The following is a 22,344-nucleotide window of genomic DNA, read 5'->3' as shown; positions in this document are numbered from 1 at the left end:
ATTTAGGAGCAGTTTCAGGTTGCTAGCATCCAGACATGTTATAAGCATACTCACTGCCACCTTAAACTGTGCATGAAAACTGTCCCCACAGGGATGGAAGGACTTGCTGAGCCCCATCTGAACCAGCTCCCCTTTCTGGCAGCAAACCACTGGCAGCTGAATGCTGAGCATGTTGTTTTGAACAGTTTTACAGTGGAATTCTATTTTTACCTCACTGGATTGCTCATCAGAATGCTACACAGAGTTTGGTTCAAAGCCTCACGAAGTCAGATATATGACAGCACTTGGACTTCCTCTTACCTGCTTAACTACTGAAAATGGAAGGAACTTGCCCTGATACTTGTACATCATAAAGAAACACAATGTTTTTTACCTCCTTACTATTCTCAAGATGGTAGTTCAACAGTTTGGTCTCGTATCCTGCTGATGCTAGTGAAACTCTTTTGCCTAGGATTCCTCAGCTCTTCTTCTCCTGTCTAAAGAGAGATCCAGCATCGTGTGCATCTCCAGACCACCGGGACCTCTCCCCCCATCCTCTGTGGGCTTTCAAAGATAACTGCTAATGCTCCAGAAATTGCTTCAGCTACTTCTGTAAGTAGTCTAGGATGAGTTCCATCAGAAACTGCCAACTTGAATACATCCAACTTATCTAAAAACAGTTTAACTTATTCTCCTCCTGTTCTAAACTGCCTTTTATTCTCTGCTAAAATCCTGCAGCCCTCTCTGAGTCTCTCATCTGTGCTGGTAGCTAAAGCTAAGTTAAAATCCATGTAATAATAACTGAAATGTCTGCCTGTTACATTTCAGATTTGTCTTAAAATAAATATTAAATCCAAGCAGAACAATTAACTCTCTGAATCTGTACCTACAACAATATAGTCTAAGCAAATACATTTCTAAATAATTTTAAGTTTTTCCTGCTTTTTTTCAGAGTATCTATTTATAAATTCCAACTATTGAGAGATATGAAGGTTAAATAATCTCATTTATACAGTGCTATATACTTAATAATACAGCACTTTCATCATTCAATGTCATTTCTACCAACAAACCACAAGAGAGACAGCACATTGTCACCAGTCTTTAATTTCTTTGGCTACGTACTGTTTAACTAGCTATAATTTTAATTTTGAGATACTATATACTGTAGATGTATCTAGATAAAGCCTTTTAAGTATTTTGCCAAATTGGTGGATATAGTGATTTCTCCCCTGCCCCATCATTGTGGCACCTCTGCAGCCAGTTATTAAATTAACAGTTTTCCTTTGGCAGACTCTTTAATTTTTTTCCAAAGAGGACCACACTTCACATTAATTTTGAATTGCTAAAGCAATCCTTTGGCAGATGAGGTATGTAAGTTACACATAAAAAATGCTAAAGGTAAACTTCAATCTGTATACCCTTTGCCTATTCTGGTCCAGATATATAACAGCAAAGAGTTTGTACCAAATGTGACTTCTCATTTTAACATTTCTGTTTATATTTTGAGCATCTATGCATAGCCTTTTGAAATTAATGCAGGAATTAATGCTTTTCAACCCTATTTACTGTTGGTTTGCAAGTGTGTGGTTCCAGGACCTAATTCTATAGTTAGAATTCTGCCCAAATAAAAAAACCTCTAGAATTGCTTTAGTGGTCTAACTAAATGTAATGTGCCATTAACCTAAAAAATATTTATTTCAAGTTTTACCTGCCAAACCATTAAATCCACGGTGAAGAAAAAAAAAAGAAAAAAAAGAAAAAAAAAAAAGAAAAGGCTTGAGTTGCTCAAGTGTTACAAATTTTTCTTTTTACCAATGAAAAATACCTACTGAAGGTGTTTGTATATTGAGATGATAAACAATGGCTAAAAATCACATGGAAGTTCATGTGTTCCTCTCCCTCCTTTTGTTGCTCTCCCTGGAATCAGAAAAAAAAGATAAAACCTGATAGAAAGAATAAGAGCTAATATGAAAAAAGCCCAATGGATTTATAAAAGCTATGTGAATGCAGATACAATTGTGTATATTTTTAGATTTCTTGACACCTGGGCACAGCAACTGACAGAGAGTACAAAGCTGAACCCAAATCACTCTCACTTTGTTTGAGGAACGGAACCAACTGGCCCAGACTTCTTTACCGGAGCAGCTTTACCAACGAGCCCCTTCTCCGGAGGCAGCTGCACTTTCTCTTTTGCTTTCTCATTCCCTGATTTAGCACGAATGACTTCCCAGCCAACTTTGTGCTGATTTCTAATGTCACAGCAGTGCAGCGCTCACCTGGGAGCTGCGGTCACGGCGCAGCGTCAGCAGCTCGGCGCCAGCCCCCAGCGTGCTGAGCCAGCAGGCCCCAGCTGTCCCCTGTCACTGCAGGCTCTGCTTGCCTTCAGCAAACATGCTGTGCATCCAGATGTGTCAGAACGCCTCTCGGAGCAGGGCCTGCACTTAAACAAGGGAGAGCTCTGGACAAGCATCTTTCAGGAGTATTTCATGTTTTATTTATCAATGTGCTGCTTTAGAAAACATTTCCCATCATGCAGGGCTCAGAACTAAGAGCGCAGGGATGTATCCATGTGTCTTACCTGCTGCCTCTCCACAAAGGAAGGAACCAAAGTGAAGATGCTAAAATGGCATGGACACTCCTTCTGTGGCAGGTGGACTGTCACTTACCTGCAGCATAAATGCTGATGATGTGTAAGCACCTGGAGAGTTACAGAATTCTCTTCTTTTTTTCTGCTGCTCCCAGCAGCAAAATTGCATTAGAAGAGATGTGAAATGTATTTAATAATTTCATGGTATGACCACCTCTTTAGAAATTTAAGTCCATATTACTGGCTACTGAATGAGAAATTCTGAAAATATAAAGAGATTATGCATTATCCAGAGAGACTCTTGAGGAAGCTAAGAGATGAGAGACACAAGAATAGTCAAAGCACATGATGGGATACATGACAAATTAAATACCAAATTTATGTTTTCACACAACTTCATTGAGAGACATTAAGCAAGAGAGATTTCTAAAGGGAGGGGAGATTTAATTTTGCTTTGCAATTACAGTGCACTACGTAAAAGTTAAATGCCAAAATAGAACTTGCTTCATGTTGTGTTTAATTTTGAAGAGTTCCTACCACTATTGCTGTTCTGGGAGTAGTAAATGGAATGTGCAACATGCCCTGGAAACATCTGACATGCTCCCTGTACATGCACCTTCTTGGTGCTGTTAATGAAATCTTCTACGCCACTCCACACATAAATAAGTTCGATTCTGACTTTTTGCTATTTAAGAATAGAACAAGGGTACTCTGACCAAAACAAGCAAATATTACTTAAACTGTGCAATTTCCCACAGGCTCTGATCAAAATTGCTTTCAAAAAGTCTTTTACTCAATCCAAAAACCAGAGTGTTTTGTAGTGAGGGATAAAACTATATCCCCATCTACTGTATGTGCACTGAAGCAGTTATTCTGCCATCTGGAGGACTTTTCTAACGTTTCAGAAAATCTCAATCCAAACATAGTCCACTTTGGACAATGCTTTTTAATTATATATTAAATACATATTCCATAGAAGAGACATAAATCATCAGGAATGAAATCTAGGAGGTGCATTTGCAAAGCCAGAGTATTGACTGTCTCAAAATTAAAAAAAACCAACAATTTAAAAAAAAAAAAAAACCCACAACACACAAGTTTACGCTCCTACTTTGGTTTTTTTTGGGTTTTTTTTCCCTAAAGCAGTCTCCTTTAGTGTGCAGATGCCTGGCCCAGAGATCCAGCTGCATCCTGGGTGCTCTCTTGCTGTCCTGGTGAACAGCTTCTTGCATGTTTCCTTCCTTTGCTTTGTTTATCTTTTATATTTAACTCAGCAAGCTCTCCGGGGCAGGCACTGCCTCTTGCTCCACAGACACACAGTCACAGCTCTGAGCACAGGCAGAGGCTCTCCCCAGCTGAGGTCTCCCTGTGCCAGCCCTGCACACACAAACACCACGGAGCTGGAAGCTGTTCCATGGCACTGCAGCACTCAGGTTCAGCAGCTTTTCCTTAACATACAGCTCATTCTCAGCCTCTGAAGAAGGACTTTGCTATGGACACAAGAAATTGGATTCATACAAAGAAAGAGAGCTTGCCTTCTTGATTTCTCTATCCAACACAGGTTTTGGTGCAGTTTTTCTTGAGCTACTGTCAGGGAGGGCTGAAGGAGAAGACTATAGTCTTCTATACTTCCTCTGTAGGTATCTTTTTTCAAAGATGACTGCTAGTAATGAAGTCACTTCCAGAAAGTTTTCTGCAATCTACATCATAACTTTTTCTTCTAGTGGCAAACAACTGGCAAAGGCTGCAAATTTTACCACTGAGCCACTGGAGGAACAGAGTAGTCTTATTTCTTCCTCTTCCTCAACTAAAACTATAGAATAATTCCACAAGAGGGGCAATTAATTGAAAGAGAAATCACAGGGACAATGCTTTAGAGCATGCTGCAGATATTAGCTAATTTTTATTTCAGACCAGTGCAGTGCAAGGTAGGACTGTTCTCACATGGTACTGAGAAGTCTCCTCTGAAATAACCATATAAAAAGTGGTTCCCAAAAATCAAATAAGAAGTGCAGAAGCTCTGTCTCATAGATTTTATATTTAAAAGTAAGCATACTAGAAGAAAGGCAAGTAATTTTAAAAACTATTGAAGAGGTTTATATATATATAAACTGCCATTTTTTATATAACAGAAATACACATTTTGATTTCTATATAAGATTGGAAATAATAATGTTTCATACTAGACCATCATTGTGGTATTAGCAAACACATGCCTAAAACCCTCTGGTTGTCTGTGTGAATATAAAACAGTGAGGAGGTGTCTGCAATCTGAATAAAGTGCTTCAACTCGAGCGATTAAAATAATGAGAAGAAGAATAAAAAAGAGAGACATCAGTAAATCATTTTGCTTGACCTCTTTTAACTTAGAAACCATTATTAGCACAACACATTTTTTCCCACTTGCCTTTGGAATTGTGACCATCACCACATCATTCTTACAGATACTGAACAAACTCTCTTACAGTACTCCTCAAATTCTACCAACAGTCATGGAAATGTAATTTGTCCCTTGGCATTTTTGTATCCTGGGAATAGATTTTTACACTGAAGATTCAAATATCTGGATCTACCATACCCACACAATCTCACTGACACCAGGGGGAACTGGGCATAGGCCAGTAGCCATGGTAGTACTAAACTATCTAGAGTCAAAATGGAAACCAAGACGCAAATGCCGATCCTGGAAACTGGTCCGAGGCATCAGCTGTACAAAGAAGTGGAAAGGTCCTTTATATTTCAAAGATAAGCCTTATTTATTTCTACAATAGTGTCTAGAGACTATAACTTTGATTAAATTGAGCCAGAACATCACTTTTATAATTTGCTTTAAAGCTTCAAATGGCATTTAAAAACTTAATCAAAATAAAGCATGTAAAATAATTTTTGTAATTTAATTTCCTGCTATTTATTCTACATACAAAGAGACATGCTGTGACTTAAAACCCAACGAAGCGTTTCCACTTCTGAAATCACTGTGAAATACAAACTGCAAGATATTAACAGAACACAGGATATTTATTCTGCTCATGGAATCAACTTGTTGCTAAATGTTAAAGGAAATGTGTACCATTATTCCCTGTGACTCCACCCTTCCCTGAGGGAATAATAAAAGGAAAGCAAAAAAATCACCTTTCTACTTTTGCTTGATTTTACTTTTCCTTACCAGGATTCTTTTTGGCAGGCTGGTAATAACAATTTCATTGTCCCAAGAGCCATTCCTGGTGGAGAAATTTTTTGTTATGCAGTTATCATTCCATGGAGAGCCTCCTAAGTAAAGCACAGCTTGGAACACAGGCCTGCCCAGCTCCTGAGGTCCTTAACAAAGCTGGAGTGACCAACCACAGCACGGACACAATGAGAATGCCAGGAATCTGTGGCATTCCACCCTTTGCATACTGGTTCTACTTAAAGATAGCCTTCAATGAAATTGTTTTTAAATGAGATTTCTATCACTTCTTTTTTGTCTTTGAAATGGATAAAGACTTACTGCAAGCAAGTACTTTCTAGCATTTTTTCAAGAGACATTTTGCATGGATCACCTAAAGTCAAATGTACAAGAGAGAAAGATAATTTTTTTCTTCTGTATTTTCTTTTACGTTTTTTCTCTGTGCAGTTATGATTAGGGCTACTTTTTGAAAAGTGTGTCTTTCTGTTCTTCAGTCCGTTTAATCACTTCTCAATATTTCAGTGTTATTGCTGTGAGCATTATTTTATTAACTTTCCAATTTTAGGGTCTGTTTCTCCATATTATCTCATTTCAAAAAAGATTTTCTTAGCCATTGATTATCTTCTTGCTTTTGGAAACATCTTTTTCCTCAGTATGCCACATACACATCTCGTGCTTTATACTTCCCAACTACTTCACTCAACCTCAGTGAAATCAGGGATGAAATACTTTACTTGATAAAATAACACAGGACAAAAGATACCGGTCACATCATCAGCAAGATCTTTGCTTCATATGCTCAAATGACCTAGAAAAAATCATGCATTACTGAGTTATCAACTGACAGATCCAACAGAAGCTACTTTTAAGGGTGGCATCTTGCCTTTTGGCAAGAATTTTAATTTTTCACTCTATGAGCATTAGCGATAAATAAGTGGGACGATTCAAAGTAGATCAAAAAGTAGAAACAAAAGTAGAAAAGCTCACTAAGCACTAGTCTAACTGCTCCCAGGAACCTAAAAATAATATTTTCCATAGGGTATATTTCAGTGTTGAAAATAAACAGAATGTCTTTACTTCCTTGACTAGTTTTACACACTTTATACCTCACCCCAAACTCATCTAGAGAGGATGCATTTCACAGCTATCTGCACCTTGTTACCTAATGAATTTACTTGGGAAAAATACTGTAGTGGAAAAACATACTTGGACTCAAACACAAAATAAAATGGACAAAATTCTGGAAACTTTAAAAATTCCCATTTGGTGGTTCTTTAGTTGTACTAGTATGTAACATAGGCAATAAGCTAAACTTTCGTTTAAGAGTCATGTATCTCTTCTGAGAGTACAAACCTGGGGTATCTTTTAAATGTGACTGTAGTCAGAATTGTTTGTTTAAAGGGGGCAGTATATGCCCTCAAACACAACCAGCATGAAACCTCTGATTTTACACGAAGTGTAAACCAAATATTACATCAGTCTGCTGCATCTACTTGTCCCCTCTTTTTTTAAAAAGAAAATCTAAATGGAGTTGGCATATATCACAAAATGTTTACAGCCTTTGTGGGTCCCAATGGCATGTTTTTCTACCAGGGCTCATTCTGTCATATCTAGAAACTTTGTTTTTAGCCAATGGCAAGTTATTTTGGTTTAAAAGACCAGTCTTAGTACCAGTACTTCACTTGGTGTTGCCAGGTTTAGATATTGTTACTTAACATAAACTTCCTTGGTATCCCTAAGGACACCTCCAGTCCACCAGCAGTACTGGCAGCAAGCTCGTCTCTGTGCTGGAGCCAGGAAATACCCATGGACACACTAAGGGGGGTGCTCCCCCATTTCCCAGGAGAGACAGACAAACCTCCTGCCTTCTGCTGCTGTGGTTCACTGGCTTTTATTCCTACTCCGTTTCAGGCAGGAACTACTCACTCACTGAGGTAGTCCAGCAGAACAAAGGAACCAAGTGTTAAATTAGGTGTATAAAGCCCCTAATTTCTCTCAAGATTTAAATTTCCATTCCCAAAAGAGAGATGAAATTTCCAATTCAGCAGCTAATGCAGCAATAAGTGAACGAATGTTTCATGTGTTGATTACTTCCCAGATAGCAAAAAGCCTATGCAGGTGGCTAAACTTACTGGATCAATAGTGAATACAGATATTTCAGATAATTGGATTGACTCCTTAGTGGATGGTTAATGTCACCAGTGCAGCACTCACACCTTGGCCAGAATTCCTACAGCAGAACACAGCAAATCAAGGTAGGAGTGTCTCTGATTGACACCACACCACTTCAAAGACAAAATACAACTGTAGCTGGTATTTCTGTGTAAATGGGAATAACTTTGCTGTAGTGTTCTAAATTAATTAAACTATTTTCATACCCAATTTAGTGTAGATATAACTAAATCAATTTATATAACACTCTGAGGAATTAGATTCATCCATTAATTCACTAAATCAAATTAAAACTATATAAGTGCAGCTGAAACAATTTTAATTGCATTCAGAAAACTAAATCAATTGCATTATCTGAATGTAAATTATTAATCTAATGAGTCCTTTACTGATTGCTATTGATTTGTTTACTAGTAAAATAAATAGTTTATAATTGGCATTTAAGCCAACCCATGTGACTTCTAGTTTCCACACATGTGCACACACATGCACACATAGGAATGCATGCTTGCACCATCCACAGCCAATCTTTAGCCAAATGCCTTGGGGTTTTTTCAGACATGAAGAATGAGCAGCTTCTTTTTACCAGTGTTACAACTGGAACCCAAGAGTAACAGAAGTCACAGCACAGCTTTTGATTTGCTGCACAAATTGGACATACTTGCTTTAAAATTTGGCACTTAAGAATTACAATTATCAATAAAGGGCCATTAATTGCACTTCTGGACTTCCAGTATTTCTGGACTGTGTTTGGCTAAATCTGTCCCTGTAGAAGAAAAAACCCATATAGTATGCAATGTATAGAGTGCTATCTGAATTAGAAACTGAATAGAAATTGTCTGTTGTGACCCCCTGGGATTTTTCACAGGGTGTTTCTAAATCTCCAGTGCCAGGGGATGCTTCAGGCTTTGCACACAACACATGTGGTCAGACCCCTCAGCCTGACAGCAGCCCAGTGCCACCTCCTGCCTGTGCCCTGCAGGCAGAGAACCTGAGCAGAAATAGAGTTAGGCAATGAAAATATGAATAGTACCTTTTGTGGGGTAAAAAAGGAAACTGCCAACTCTACACGAGAATAAAACTGTTGTATCAGGTATCTGCTTCTCATCCTGCTTATATTGGCACATGTTAGAAAACAGACCATAATGATGTTACCAATTGAAAGCTACAAAATACAATGAAATAATTATTAAATGAGTTGATTCTAAAGACAGAGAAAAATAGCTCGTCATTTTAGAAATGCAAACGGCTTCTAAATATTTTGCAAAAAAATTTTTGTAAAATTCAGCTTAAAAAACCTACTCTAATAATATATTGTATATAATATATAACATTAGCAAAATTACTATAGTAAAAAAACTTGGCTTCTAACAAGTGGTTATTTAGCAACTGGATTTTAAACCTGGAGCTCCTTCTCCATCTTGTAAATTCTCAAACTTGTTTCTGTAGAAACACTATTCCTTTATTCAGCAGAGCAAAGATGGAGATCTGCCAAACTGTTATGCAAGATAATGAAGCAGTTTCTCAGAGGGTGAGAGATCACATGAAATCACATGCACTACAGAAGGATTAAAATTTCAGGAATGTTGAAAGTTTTACCTTCCATTAACTTCATAAATTACATGACATTTTAGTTTCAAATAACTGCTTTGCCCTCAAAGTTTTGAGAGTAGATAATAAACTAAGGATTTGTGTTTTCAAAATCCTATTCCATTCTTACCATTTTTCACATGGGCAGTAAATTCAAATCCTACATGGAAGAAAAATAGTAAATTTCCTCTAACAATGGCAACTGCTCAAACTGAAGCACAGTTTTCCATTTACTCTTTTGTTTTCTTCTGCTGATGAAAATGATACAGATAAAGCTAGTATTTCATGAAAACCCAGATTTCTGCATCGACATTGATTTCCATACTTGCTATGATATATCAGCCTACATGTGAAAGGCTCTGTCTTAGCCTCAATCCCTATTTTGACTCTGTATGTCAGGATAATTTTTCTCACAAAGAATTTTATATTTCAATTTCGAGCCTACATGTGAAAGGCTCTGTCTTAGCCTCAATCCCTATTTTGACTCGTATGTCAGGATACTTTTGCTCACAAAGAATTTTATACTTCAATTTCAAAAGACCAATTCTGTTAAGGATTTTGTAAGTAGAACCTATCATAATGATATAAGCAACAGAACTGATACTTCACATAGCACAAGTCACAAGAGGGCTGCACACATATATTTTACCACCAATCTACAAAAAGAGATATTTTCAATAGTTGTCCCTGCTCCAGCTATGTCTTACAAGTAGTCCAAAATTTACCTTCAGTATGAATCACTTTTTTACAATCTGTTTATGAGTTGCGCTGATCAGTGTCCAGCAACTCAAACAATTCAGTCCTGCAGGGCCTAATAAGAGGAAGTTCTCATCAAAAGATTACTGTGATGATGCCACGTGAGGCAGACATGGTCTTCTCAGATTATGTTTGGAGAAAAAAAAAAATTTTTAAGGCTATTTTTTCCTTTTGCAGTATTAAACTACCTTTTAAGTTCATGAGATTTTTATTTTCACTTTAAGAATACATAATAAAAACATTAAGATTTTGCGATTTTTTAACAGGAAAATGTACATCTTGAGACCAAACACAATAAAAGGAGGCACATTATATCTTCTATCATGAATCTTAAGCTTTTAAAGCATTAGTTTTCCTACATATTACTAAGCAGTCAAATAAAAACACTAAAAGAAAATTATACTTTAGCTGTCCCTTTAGAGCTTTTTCCTACAGTGGAAGACACAGTTCTTTTAAGGATTAATTACACACAAGTAATTCAAGGCACTGACTGTACTGGCTGGTACACAGTTCCAGCACACAGGTTACTCACCAAGCACGTAGCAACTGGGGTCCAGTTCAGAAATCTGCCAGAGAGGTCCCACAGACTGCTCCTCACTGCCCCAGAGAACATTCCAAACTCCAAACCCTCTATCAAGGGTATTCCTTGAGAATCACATTTACTTCAAGTAAGACCATTACAAATGTACACTAAAAATTAAAAGCTCCAAAGCTCAGCCCCAGCTCATCATGGCTGGTGGCAGATGAGAAGTCTTATGACCTAGGACCAGTGAACCAGTATTCCTCCTGGGCATCTCTCAACTTCTAAAAGGTATGTATTTTATTTATTTTAAATAAACAGACTCTGAGGTGTATATAGAGAGTTCAGCTGAGACTACTGTGAGCTAGATAGTTTTTCAGTAATATCAGTCCATAATTGTTTATTTAAGATCCTCCAGTATCACAAGTAACTTCCAACCATGAGATGTACAGCTTTACATCCTACTCTATAGATCAGGCAACCTGAAAGAAATATATGACTCTGCTGAGCTCAGAATTGTACCCAATATAATACTGAGATACTTGAGAAGACAGCTGCCATAGTATTAAACTAAAACACAGCCACTGATACTCAGCTTCTTGGCAAGAACTGCCTGACAGTACAGAAATAGGATGCTGGTCTGCTCAGTCATGTGTCCCTTTAGACATTGGTAATATTTTGTCACTTTGCCAGTATTCATTCATGCCTTTTGGATATGATACACCACAGCCACACACACATGGAGATGCTCTGAATCAACAGTCAGTTCTTACCTGACTGGTCTGCAGGTCAAAGTTTAAGCAAATACAGAGGAGAAATGTTGCAATGGGATAATTATATGTACAATGGATCAGTCTCAGGGTTTTCAGCTGAAGAACTACAAACCATTCTCAAGTAGGCACAGCATTAGAGAATATCCCTGTGGGGAATCTTGTGTTGGCAAGAGATGGACTGGATGACCTAACAGGACTTTTCTGTCACTAATATGATTCTCTGAATTTCATGCCTTTTGACAGTATTACAAGGTTCGACAGCATTTCTCTTCAGAAGAGGGATTAAGGTCAGTAAGTATCAGCATCAACTAAAAAAGTGCACACGAGGCAATTGTGATTGCAGTAGGCATAAAGACATTCACAGTCAGAAAAGTATACAGTGCCTGTGTCTTCTATACGTGCTAAAATCTATGATGTGATCAAAGATCTATATGGAGGAACAAGGAATACAAGACTCAGGCTTCCACACTGGTTTTCCTCTTATAGAGAAAGAAGACAGGTGTAAGATGCTATAAAATAAAAGCAGTAAAGGTCAATATCAGAGGCACAAAAAAGAAATATTAATTTTAAAAACAGGTTTGGAGTAAATTGCACAAAGAGTCATATTAATTAGTATTCATCATTAAAAGCTCAATGCCTACTCAGAATTGAAGTTGAACTTCAGAAAACAACTTTTGCTGTAAAATCAAAGGAACACAGGAAGGTTTCAGAAAACCATGAAGTATCTTTAATCATTCTCATCTGTATTCTTTCACAGCAACTATCACAGGGAAATGCTGTAATCCCCACTAAGGCAGTGGGATAACACATCATATCCAACAACCATAAGACATAACAAACTTGAGCAATCTATGCCAGAGGGCTCAACGTGTGGCTCTTGAGCTACACATAGTCCTGAAGCAGCTCAAGTCAGCTCTGATCTGTCACAGGGTCAGCAGCGTGGCTGTCCCAGAAAGTGGCTGCTCCGGAACCAGAGTGTGACAGTGAGTCACTGAACAGCTTCTTGGTCACCATCCAACCCAGCTGTGCTCCCATCCTACTATTTTTAAAGCTTCCCTTCCTTTCAGTTCTCTAAATGTACCAGCAAGATGCCTCTGCAGTGTCCGTGGAGTGTTGTATAAACACAGATAACAAACCCAAATACTCAAACTTTAATGTTGAAAATGTTGGCAATACATAGTAATCAGTATAGAAAGATTAATTATGCAACTATTATACTCCCATCACCATATGATGTTTCACATTCCATCTTCTCCACAAAACATCACAGAGATCTATTAAACTTCAAAGAGAATCCAATGTGAGAAAAGAAAACATTTTTTCTTCTGACACAGAAGATTGCAGCTAAGAAGGTACTCAGCCTGTGATGGCACCTCATCCTTCAATAAGTTACCTGCATGCTTAACCCTGAGCCTGCTTCTTTTCCAAACTGATTTATTACCTTCCACTCTCTATAAGAAAGAATCAGTAAATTCATTTCATCAGTCAGTTGCATAACTCTCAATCTATAGGCAGCTCAAAAGCCAAGATAAGTGCATCTACTTGGTGAAATCACTAGTGTTTTCAGGAATCTTAGATTCTACAGAGGTAAAAGAGTTAGAAATTTACCAGAGAATATTCAGAAATTCCTCTGAAATATTTTGTCAGAGAATTTACTCAACTTCTAGTTCTAGGTCACCGGTTTCTTTCATTAACAGTTTTAGAATTTGTTTGAAGCACTCTCAGGTCTACAGTTCAGAATAAGAGACAGTATCAATATTTTTTTAAGACAGTCTGCAGGTTTCTTCATGACTCGTGCTATACAACATTCTGCTGCATTCCGGGATTCAATGTGAACTCAGGCCTTGAATTGATACTAAAAATTATTTATCTACAACATAATTTGACAGACAATTTACTCATAAAACTGACAAAATTGCTTATGTCAGCAGATTTTGTAGTTTTCCTTAAAGAAACATTAATAAAGAAATTACAAGTTCAACACGGGAACCATTGGCTAAGACCCAGAAATGAAGCCAGCTGAGGTGAAAGAAAACTTGGTTCAAAAGGGTTTGAAAATAGTTTCTATACATATTTAAATACTCTGGTATGTGTGTGGGCTGGGTTAGATCTCAGGGGAAAAGTAATGAGATAAGCCCCTTCCTGCTGGTAAATGGTAACTGCAAGTCAGCAGCTTTGTGACTCCAAATTCCCTGGACTTTCCCATCCTACTGTCTGCTGCTTGTCACGTTGTAAAAGCGGGTGAAAGCAAAGCCAACCAGCTCAGATAAAATAGGAGTCTTTAAAAACGTATGGTGTTTCAAGGATTTCCTGTAATCCAGTCATTTAGAACAAAAGCTGCCCATCTTTCTATCAGTCTCATAATTGTATCAAAGATATATTCAGAATAAACAGAAGTTTCAAGCTAGATGGATTGGAAAGCACCAGCAAAGCTGCGAAGGTGTTGAGAGGGAGAGCCTGTGCTGTGGCTGTACCTCACCTCCCACCAAACCAAAGGCTGAGCCGTGCCTGCAGTGTGGCACACCCTGTGCAATCTGGAAATTCCATACCCATCCAGGTGCCCTACTGCAAATGCCCAAGAACAAACCTCCACACAAGCACATTCCAAAGGACAATGACAAAAAAGGGAGCATGCATAAAAGCCAAATTCTTTGCTCTCTAACCTCTGTGTCAGATCTTTTCATCAACCACCTTTGTTGCCATCTGTCAGGAGGGTGTGATTACCAAGTATTCTAGCTGACACTGGTGGGAGCAATACTCCAATTTTTAAATTGCAACAATCCACTTCTGAGCATTCCCTCCTGACTCTTGGATACCAGAAAAGAGCAATCTCATTTAGAGTATTAATGGATTTAAAGAAAATCTATTAAAAGTGAAGCAAGATAGCACTAATGAGGTCTGAACACTATGTGGCAATAAAAAGACAAAAATAGCGAAGTAAGATTAGAAGTAGGCATTGACAAAATTAAACTAAAGGATTTGCACTCAATTAATGTTTGGTATTTTTTTATTTCACTCTTCATTTATATTATTATAAGCTGCTTCCTTTCTCTTGAAGCAAGGAAGGGAGTGGTAGAGCAGCAGAAATAAAGCCAATGGATGGTGAAAAGTCCTTACTGAGCAAGATGTCTCACTTTGTTCTGGGTATCCCTATGCTTGGAAAAAGCATGCACAGGGTACAGGTTTGCTGTTTGCTAGGAAATAAGAAATATTACAATATATTTTGCTTTGGCATATTGAATAAATATACAATGGAGTTCTTTAAAACATGAAAAAACTTGAGGCTAGGCACAGTAATCAAATTTTATGAGACCTGTGCTTTTCACAGAATTATTCTCTTGTGCTAAGGTAGCATAGAAGTGTTTTAGATCTCGTGTTCAAAACTCACCCTTAATGGGGAAGGTATATTTGGCCCAATATAGAATTGTCGTATTGAGTCAAAATCTGGATATAAAGTGAAGAATAAAAAATAAACAGTTTATTTTTATTATGGCAATGAATTGCTCCATAATTCTGGCTCAATCTCCTAGGAATAATAGTCTGTAGAAAAATAAAAAATATATGCAGGTGATATAAAACAACTGTCAACTCATAACCAAAAAGTGCCAAGAAAGCTTTAGAAATCTTAAACAATAAAGCTGAATAGGCAACATAAAGGCAAATAAAACTTAATGTTCAAAAATCCAAATAAAGCAAAGTTTTAGCATGGCAGTTGTAAATTAATTCTGTCAAATCAAAAAATTTTGTGATTTAATGGCAGAAACATCTGATCATTGTAATAAAAAAAGGCAACAAAGTGTTAAGACGGTCAGGGAATTCAATGAAGATTAGCACTGAAAACACTATAATTTCCTCAAGGAATAAATAATAGGTCTTCACCTCAACTCTATGTTTATGAGTCATTGCTTCTAAAAAGGGAACTGCAGGGGAAAGATACAAAATTGCATAGAAAAATCTCTTCTAAGTAACAAAAGGACTGCAACTGGGAAACTGGTATGTTTTTATGATGGATAAAGATTACATTTTTGTCTCAGATTACCAGAAAGAAGATTTAACAAATTAATATCTGAACTTCCTAAAGCCAGTTTAAAAAATATCATAAAAAGAACAAGGCTTTTTAATTCTTGACGTTTAAACTACGGAATTCATTGCCAGTGGAAGTGTCAGGGCAGAAACTTCACCTCTCCTGTGTGTATACATTTCAAGAATATACAAGCACTGTCAACAGTTTTGGAAAAGATGTTAAAACTCAGGATTAAGGCCTAACCTAATTTCTTCTGAAATGAGAGCAACACAGAGTTATTCAGGGGAAATATTTTTGTGCCCATGCTTACTTGAAACATCTCCAGCATCTGGTTCTCGCCGTTCCCGCAGACAGGAAGCTGCACCACTGTAATCACTGTGTGTTATCATTTGCTACCCTCAGTGACATCAAGACTACATAAATAGAGCATTTTATAGTTGGGAGAGACTGGGGCTTTCCTTAGGGACAAACTGGTCACTTGCTAATGATGCATCACACAGCCAACGTAACCCAAATGCACAATTCTGCACAAATTGTACAAATTCCTTCTACTCCTCTGTACTGCAATGTACTTTGCAGCAGAGAGCTCTGCCTCACAACAAGGTCCCACTGATCACTGCCATTGTAGCATTCCCTTCCCTGCACATTTTCAGTGCATTGAAAATGGACAGGGGAAGCAGAGATGCAACCAGAGACAGACTACTGCAGGATGCATTGCTGGCTGACTGATACTTTGAGTTTCTAGGGATTAGGGAAAAGCATATATTTGAAGCATACATTTGAAATTGCAAAACATATATGAAAGTACATGTATTCTGTAAGAAATTATGCTATCAATATGTGTGATTAAATAAAAAAAAAGTTTATATATAAGTCCAGTGTATGAGAAAATTAATTAACATATTTAGCATGCAGAGAGATGGATTTCAGCCAGCACAAGACAGAAGGAAGGGGATTCAAGCACTGAACATGGTGTGAGACAGTCAGAACTGGCATCAGGAAAAAGCAGGTAGGAGGCTAATTAGCACAAGATTTGGAGAATGGAAGAAAAGCCCTTACTAAGAAAACTCCAGTAGGCTTTCCCATGGAAATATCCCTACCTTTCAAATAAAAATGCTAGACTATATACTAAAAAATTATATTAGATTCTCAGACCCTACCTCTTTTCTGTGAGCAGATTGTTTGTGATACAATAATTTCCTATCAAGCACATAGCCATTCATTTGTGGTAAACCAGTCTCTTCAAAAACTTTATAACAGGGTTCAGCATTAACCTATATTTGTGAGGTATACCTTGTTTGGTGTGTTACACAGGCACATATGTCTGCAAAGTTACAGGGGTATCAGCTGTATTTCTCATCTGTGGTATCACTGTTTGTCCCATCAATTGTAGCTGCTTTACTTGCTTAAAACTTCATTTCTTCCTTGCAGGCAAACTGAGATGGAACACCCTTTGCCTTCCTTCTACATTTAGCCTAAAAACAATTGTGAAAGTATGGTGTTGTCAAAGCTGCGCTGTGAAGGAATGATCTCAAGCTCTGAGGTTCCTCTTGTCACTAAAAGTGTAACAAGATTAGTATGGAAGCATGGAATGGTTAAAAGAAAGGAGGAAAAAGAAGAAAGGAGAGTATAAAGCACAATGCACCACTCCTGTATTAGCACAGGGTGTGTCCTCACTGCTGCAAAAGCAACCGTGGACGTGATGTGCTCTGTAACCTGCTTGACATGACCCCTCACAGACGGTGACACTGCTGCTTCCTAGAAGGACAGAAGGACACTAAGCTTGGGGTGGCTCCCCAAAAGCAGTTCCAGGATTTTCCTACATGCCTTCTGAAGAAAAAAATACTCAAACATCCTAAAAGGTCAAAAGCAAAGTCAAGAGGGCTGGATTAGAACATAATATTATTTCTTTATTTTGTAAGTTCATTGGTTTAATTTATTATGCATACTGAAAATCATAGCTAAGCAAAGTGCAAGTGAGTAAGTCAGAGAACTGTCCCTATGGCACACGAAGTAACTGTTCACTCAAAATTAATCCATCATATTTACAGAATAAAACAAAAAGAAAAAATCAAAAAGAAGAAAATTGTTCATTGTGTTTCAAGTCTCTGCCTTTATATTAAAAGACTGGTTCAGGACAAATCACCTTCTGCACTTGAAAATACTGCAGCTCCATTACTTGTGGTACTGTTCTGCCAATATTCAAAGAGCTTTAGCTAAATATCAGTGCCTGTTTTTTGTAAAAAACATACACAACTCTGAGAAGCAATCTACCTAAGTTTATACTACTTTATCTATAACATCCTTTCAACACTACTCTTCAAATTGTGAACTGAGCTCTGAGAGGTTAAAAAATGACTGAAGTTTTTTATTTGACATAATTCAATTTCATAAAGAATCTTTGACATAAGACAGTATTACTGCATAGTACTTCAATACCTTCTTTAAAGACTAATATACCTTATTCAAATATACCTAATATACCTTATTCTAACATACCTTATTGCATTTTAAGTAGTTTAATCAAAGAATGGAAAGCAGGTTTAGATGGTGCTCCTTTCGTTGAGCATCAGAATAATTTCTTGAAAATCTTTGTCAAACATTTAATTTCTGCAATTTAATTTAATAAAACCACCATTCATTGGGGTTCAGTACTTGGATCCTGCCAAGCTCTGCAGCTGCTTCCCCCTCATACTAAACACTTAAAATCTTTAGCATCCTTAGTTTTTTCTGCTGACTCCTCCTAGCAGCGAGATGAGATGAGCCCTCTTCCCTCCAAACCTGGCTGAAGGCTCCAGTGCAGCCAGCTCTGTTACGTAAGGGCCCCAGCAGGGCAGAAGTGCGTGCGAGGCTTGCAACAGGCTCCTGCAGCAGCGAGGCTGGCAGCCGCGGGGCTGCCGCCGTGCCCAGGTGCCGCCGCGCCCCAGGGCACCGCCAGCGAGGGGCGGAGGCAGGATGCCGATGTGGGACACAGCTCTGCAGAGAGCTGTCCCCGAGGACGGGACAAGGACAGGGAGCTGCAGCTCAGACCTCATGCCGGCTGGCTCCAGCTGTGCAGGAGAAGGTACAGTCTGGTTTGGTCAAATGGCTGCTGACAGTATGCCTCGCTTCCCACTGCTTCTGCCCCTGCTCCTCAAAGCTGCATACCCTGCTTTTGGCTTATTCTCCTCCTTGTCTGCTCAGGTTTAGACTCCAAATTCCCTTCTCTTTTCTATAGGAGGCACAGTCCCTGCCAACTTCTTACTTCTGGCCCTGCTCCCAGGCTTTCTGCCCCTTATTAAAGGATAGAAAACCTCCAAAGGAGATCGCACTTTCTTTACATAATCTATTTAATAATACTTTTCAAGTAATTCAAAGCTAACTCTCACTCCTGAAAAGATCTCAAAGGACTCCAACAATTTAAAAGACTAAAATCTGTGTTGAATTATTGAATACAAAGGATGACAAAACCCACTATTGTGGGCTTCCACAAATATACCCAAAATACCACAAATGCTGCCAAGTTCGGTCAGTCAAAACTGTGAGTCATAAGTGACTTAAAAGGCAAAAGGGCCGAGCACTTGAGTTTCTTTCACATTTTTTTCAGATCTGACACTTTCTTTGTCCTTTATCATTTGAGCTTTTGGTATATACTATAACCAAGTTCTAAAGCTGTTCCCACAGCTACAAGGGAAGAAAGATCAATGAAAACTTTCCTCAGGAAGAACAACTTAAAAAACCCACACCACATTCCATCAAAAAGTTTGGACTAAAATTACAGCAAATGGCAACACCGTATCACTGTGAAGCCCAACTATGCACCCTACTGGTGTTTTTCCAAAATGACCGTGAAAATGCATTGTGTCAACCGAGAGGAAGATTTTGATACATTCCAACCCATCTGACTCAAAGACCCTTCAATTAGGCATGCATCTCTGCATTCATTTTATCATTTTTGTATATTGTACAGTCAACATTAGAAATTATCTAATCCATCTGCATCACAGATGGCACACAGAGAAATCTTGACTAGACCAGAGGCTCTAAATTTTTTTTTTATTTCTTCAGGCTTCTAGTTGTAAGCAGCAAGGAACCACTTTTGAGTTTAGCCTAAAGCTAATTTACATATCACATTTCTCTCAATGCCAGGTAAACTGTGGTAGAATTCCAACACATATACTGGTATTTTCTTCGATCCTCCTTAGCAACTCTTCAATCAGAAAGGTCCCAGAAACTTTTCTTTTAGAAGAATAATTTCCTACGCTCCCAGCTTCATAAGTATATCTAATAACAACAGTAGCTAGGATGACAATTCTTATTGATTTTGAGCATCTCCACACGTTACGTTCAGATGCAATTATCTTTTAATTAGGTGTCATCCTAAAGCACTACCAAAATCAGACTCATTCATTAGTCAGGGAGTTTATAAACTAATAATTAATGGGACTCATTCTTCTCATCTTTTTCCTTGTCAGCAAGGAACTGTCTGAAAACAGTTCTCTGCACTCAAGAAAATAGAAGCAGCTGCATAAAAGAGAAAGTCACTTTTATTTTCCTACGTTCTGCTGAAACTTCTGCATTCCCTGAACAATTACAAGTGAACAGAGTATTTTCTGACACTTAGGATTCCCAAAATAGTTTAAAAACATATTGCTTTATCCTCTAATATCACATTATGAACCATAAGCACAATTATGACAACTGATATTCTCTGATTTTTTTTCTTTCAAAGGGCAGATATTTTTTAAAAGATCTACACCTCAGTCCTCTTCCTCTCAAATGTAGTTTATTTCACTCGAGGTGTTTACTCAATGATATTTCTACTAAGAACATTCGACCTTTAAACAAACATTCCAGACTATGTCCTTTGGGTGAAAACACACTGGTTGAGTTTCCTTCCACGTGTTTCCCTCCAGCATGTTTGCTTTGTTCAATGCCATATTTATCCTGCTCATTGATTCTGGTCTGCCAACAATACCTCTTTTCAACAAACTCCCTTCTAATATCCTTATACAAGGTCTTCCCCATTGCTGGGATGCCGAACACCCACTTCACTTTTAATTAGATCAGCCACAGAAAAGGCAGTATGGGTGTCTGTTTTAACACCAGAGGAACCACAGATCCTGACAAAAACTGATTTCAGGGCAAATTCTTCCCAGTCTACTGAATATTTACTGTACCAAAGTAGAACAGTAGAAAAGGAAAAGATTTAAGAGTTCCATGCAATGCCTTCAGTTAAATTTAGGGGCACTACCACAGTGGTGATAAACCATCTTTACCTTTTTAATTCCACTTGATACATCTGTGCTAGTATTTTTAACACATTTTAACATATTTGATACTTAGAGAACTGTGTTTTCTTCTGTGTTTGTAGCTCATCTGATACAGTAGGACTCTGATGCTAACAGAGCACTCTAACTACTACTGTAATGTGAATAATAATCACCACAAAAGCTGAAGATGAAATAAGAGAAGACAAACCGTGCCAACATTAGTGTGGAAGCCACTGTAAGCCACTGGTAAGGAAGAGCATTAAGGGACAAAATATAACTGCAGATCTTCAGCTGGTCTCACTAGAAGTCATGAAAAATAATCTAATCAAGGACACCTAATGTCTAGTGCCAAGCCCACATAGTGTGGTAGCCCCACCAATTTAGTATAGATGCTTTTTGAAGCTATGGTGTTGAAAGAACACAATCCCATATAGAAAATCCTAGAATATCAGCATAATCAGAAAGTCTACTAGAAAGATTTATGCTGGGAGGGGTCACTTATAATACTTAGCCTGACACTTGACACTTGCAATTGCTGCCCACAGAGGTACATTTCCACAAGACAGTATCAGCAGAAGATGCATAACACTGCAAATTGTGCCTTATCACTTCTGTGAGCACTCCACAGAGTGCAGGCACCACTATAAGTACCATCTTATACAGAAAAGTTTGCAGTGGTAGAAGAAAAAAATGAAGCTTCTGTCAGGAAATTTTAGGCGGCTGGGATCAAGTCCAACAAATCCTCCTGACTCATCCATTATCTTCCTGGTTTTGCACTTGTTCTTAAAACTGTCTGTTTTCCATCCTAAATTGTATTTCTTCATGGGCTCATCTTAAAGCCCTAAAATGCCCTCACAGAATGCACAGCACCAGATTTGAATCCATGAAGCAGATACAGCAGCTATTAATAATGCAAATATGAGATTATAAAGTATTGGCTGCAGAACTCTCAGATTAATTCATCACATTTCTGGGCACGTGTCTGAACTCACTCTAGCTGGCCTGTGGGTACGCAGAAGAATTGCTAAGAAGTGGAGAAATGAAGGCAGGCCAGTTCTGTGTGTTTGCATCCCAGGGTTGTTACTGCCTAGTGAGTACTGGATTCTGTAGTAATCAATCCTCCAGGTATCCAATGCGAATTTTTTATATTGCCCAAAACTGCTGTGAGTGAAAGTAGAGGAAATACTGCATCCAGCTACTGGAAACAGCTTTTAGACAAATGGTGCAATATGAAAACACCTGATTTAGGCCATCCCTGCCTTACCTTGAAGGTAGAGAAAGGAAAAGCCATGTAGTTCTCCGGTTATGAAAGCACTGGTAGATAACCAAGAAAGGCAAGCTTGGCTAATTTGCCCAACCAAGTTTCACAGGGATCACATGTTTAAGAATGAAATAATATAGACAGCATATCCAATTATAAATTGTGAAAAGCTTTCTAGCAGCTATTGAGAGTCTTCATCTGGGAGCTCACATCCCTATCTCGTTACAGTAAATGAATCATGATTTCACAAAGCTGTGT

The sequence above is a fragment of the Pyrgilauda ruficollis genome, unplaced genomic scaffold (genome assembly GCF_017590135.1).
Source record: "Pyrgilauda ruficollis isolate IOZ18807 unplaced genomic scaffold, ASM1759013v1 scaffold23, whole genome shotgun sequence".
NCBI lineage: Eukaryota > Metazoa > Chordata > Aves > Passeriformes > Passeridae > Pyrgilauda > Pyrgilauda ruficollis.
This window is presented reverse-complemented; position numbering follows the sequence as displayed.